At 37.6% G+C, this 3,472-nt stretch overlaps 1 non-coding gene across 1 annotated transcript; it reads left to right on the top strand.

Moving 5' to 3' along the window:
• The first annotated feature begins 886 nt into the window (after positions 1-886).
• TRNAC-ACA (transfer RNA cysteine (anticodon ACA)) lies at positions 887-959 on the top strand. Its single transcript has one exon. It is a non-coding gene; the product is annotated as a tRNA-Cys (tRNA).
• Positions 960-3,472: the final 2,513 nt, after the last annotated feature.

The following is a 3,472-nucleotide window of genomic DNA, read 5'->3' as shown; positions in this document are numbered from 1 at the left end:
CGAACCTGGACTGGCGATCCGTTTCACATATGATAATACATTCTTGAGAGTCCCTTGGACTGCAAGATCAAACCAGTCAATCGTAAAGGAAACCAACCATGAATATTCATTGGAAGGACTGATGTTAAAGTTCCAATACTTTGGCCACCTGATGTAAAGAGTCAGCTCATTGGAAAAGATCCCAGTGCTGGGAAAGATCGAGGGCAGGAGAAGGGGACAATAGAGGATGAGATGAGTGCATGGCATCACTGACTCAATGGACATGAGTTTGAGCAAACTTCAGGAGATAGTGAAGGATGTGCTGCTGTCCATGGGATCTCAAGGAGTCAGACATGACTTAGCAACTGAGCAACAGCAAGTTTGTTTTTAATGTTGAGTTGTGTGAATTTTTTGTATAGTTTGGGTATTAACCCCTTAACAGATGAATCATTTGCAAACATCTTCTCCCATTTGCTATGCTACTTTTTGTTTTGTTCCCCTCACTGTGAAAAAGCTTTTTAGTTTGAGATAGTCCCATCTGTTTATTTTTTATTTTGTTTTTCTTCCCTGAGGAGACATATTAAAAAATATTATTAAGACCTATGTCAAAGAGAGTACTGTTGTTCTTGAAGTTTTATGGTTTCAGGTCTTACACTGAAGTCTTTAATTTGTAATTTAATTTGTGCATGCTGTGAGACAGTAGACCAGTTTGATTATTTTGCATGTAACTGTCCATTTTTCCCTACACTATTTCTTGAAGAGATGTCTTTTGTCATTGTATATTCTTGCCTCCCTTATCACAGATTAGTTGCCCATAAAAGTATGAGTTCCCTTCTGAATTCTCTCAGAATAGTTTCATTAATCTGTGTGTCTATTTTTGTGCCAGTACTATATTGCTTTGAGGACTTCCCTGGTGGCTCAGATGGTAAAGCATCTGCCTACAATGCAGGAGGACCCAGGTTCAATCCCTGGGTCGGGAAGATCCTCTGGAGAAGGAAAGGGCAACCCACTCCAGTACTGTTGCCTGGAGAATTCCATGGACAGAGGAGCGTGGTAGGCTACAGTCCACGGGGTTGCAAAGAGTCAGACACGACTGAGCAACTTCACTTCACTCATATTGCTTTGATGACTGCAGCCTTGTAGTAAAGCTTGAAATCAGGGAGCAAGATACCTCCAGCTTTGTCCTTCCTCAAGAAAGTTTTGGCTCTTCAGAATCATTTATATTTCCAAACAAATTTTAGAATTATTTGTTCTAGTTCTGTGAAAAATGCAATTGGTATTTTGACAGGGATAACTTTTAATCTGTAGGTTGCCTTGTGTAGTATGGTCATTTTAGCAATATTAATTCTTTCAATCCATGAACACAGTATATATTTCAAAGAAACAGCTTTTACTTTCATTGACCTTTCCTATTTTTTTAAAAAAAAATCTTTATTTTTCTTCTGTTCTGATCTTTATTATTTCTTTCCTTCTACTAATTTGGGTATCATTTGTTCTTCTTTTTCTAGTTCCTTTAGGTGTAAAGTTAGATTGTTTATTTGATATTTGTGTTTCTAAACAACCCTCTTAAAACTTCTTTTATTGTAGCCCATAGATTTTTGGATTGTTGTATTTGTTTTTATTTTTTTGGTGTGTCTCCAATTATTTCTTTAATTAATCTTGGATTTCATCACAGACCCACTTGTTGTTTAGTAGCATATTCTATAGCTTCTGCACATTTGTGGGATTTGCAGTTTTTTTTCCTCAAAGTTGATTTCTATTCTCATAGTGTTGTGGTCAGGAAAGATGCTTGATATGATTTCAGTTTTCTTAAATTTATTGATATTTCATATCTATATATGTCTATGGTTTAATACACCATTTAAGGCCAGTGTCTCCTTGTTGATTTTCTGTCTGGATGACCTGTACATTGATGTAAATGGTGTTAAAGTGCCCTACTATTATTGCATTACTGTCAATTTATCCCTTTATGACTGTTAATGTTTGCGTTAGGTATTTAGGTGCTCCTATGTTGAGTGCATACATATTTACAACTGTTACATTTTCTTGTTGAATTGATCCCTTGATCATTATGTAATGTCCTTCTTTATCCCTTGTCTTTACTTTAAGGTCTGTTTTGTCTGATATAAGTATTCCTACTCCATCTTTCTTTTGATTTCCATTTGCATAGGACAGCTTTTTCCATCTCTTCTCTTTTAGTCGGTGTGTATGTTTAGATCTGAAGTGAGTCTCCTGTAGGCAGCATACCTATAGATCTCATTTTCTATATCCATTCACCCACTGTAGTCTTTTGAATTAAGCATTTAGCCATTTATGTTTAAAATAACTATTGATAGGTATGTCCTTTCATGTATCACATTTTGTCATGGCAAAGGGGCTTGTGTCATAGTGAAGCTATGAGCCATGCTTTGCAGGGCCACACAAAACAGACCGATCATAATGAAGAGTTTGACAAAACGTGGTACACTGGAGAAGGAAATGGCAATCCATTCCAGTATTCTTGCCTGGAGAACCCCATGGACAGTATGAAAAGGCAAAAAGATATGACACTGGAAGATGAACACCCCAGGTCAGAAGATGTCCAATATGCTACTGGGGAACACTGAAGGACAATTACAAATAGCTCCAGAAAGAATGAAGTGGCTCTACCAAAGTGAAACAATGTTCAGTTGTGGGTGTATGTGGTGGGGAAAGTAAAGTCTACTGCTATTAAGGACAATATTGCGTAGGAACCTGGAATGTTAGTTCCATGAATCAAGGTAAATTCGATGTGATCAAGCAGGAGATGGCAAGATGGAACATTTGCGTCTTAGGAATCAGTGAACTAAAATGGATGGAAAAGGTGAATTTAATTCAGAGAGCCACTATATCTACCACCGTGGGCAAGAATCCCTTGGAAGAAATGGAGTAGACTTCATGGTCAAAAAAAGAGTCCAAAATGTAGTACTTGGGTGCAATCGCAAAAGTGACAGGATAATCTTGTTTCTTTTCAAGGCAAACCATACAACATCACAGTAATCCAAATGTATGACCCAACCACTGACGCTGAAGAAACTAAAATTGACTGGTTCTGTGAAGACCTACAACACCTTCTAGAACTAACACACACACACACACACATACACAAAGATGTCCCTTTCATCATAAGGGATTGGAATGCAAAAGTAGGAAGTCAAGAGATACCCAGAATAACAGGCAAGTTTGACCTTGAAGTACAAGATGAAGCAGGGCAAAGTCTAACAGAGTTTTGTTCAGAGAACACACAGGTCATAGCAAATATCCTTATCCAACAACACAAGAGATGACTCTATACATGGGCATCACTAGAAGATCAACACTAAAATCAAATTGATTATGTTCCTTGCAGCCAAACATGAAGAAGCTCTATACAGTCAGTAAAAGCAAGACCTGGGGCTGACTGTGGCTCAGACAATAAGTTCCTTATTGCAATTTTCAGGCTTAACTTAAAGAAAGTAGGGAAAACCACTAGGTA

The sequence above is a fragment of the Giraffa tippelskirchi genome, chromosome 4, assembly GCF_054371585.1.
Source record: "Giraffa tippelskirchi isolate mGirTip1 chromosome 4, T2T-mGirTip1v1.2.pri, whole genome shotgun sequence".
Classification (NCBI taxonomy): Eukaryota; Metazoa; Chordata; class Mammalia; order Artiodactyla; family Giraffidae; genus Giraffa; species Giraffa tippelskirchi.
Note: the sequence above shows the minus strand (reverse complement) of the source record. Positions and strands in the feature narration are given on the sequence as shown.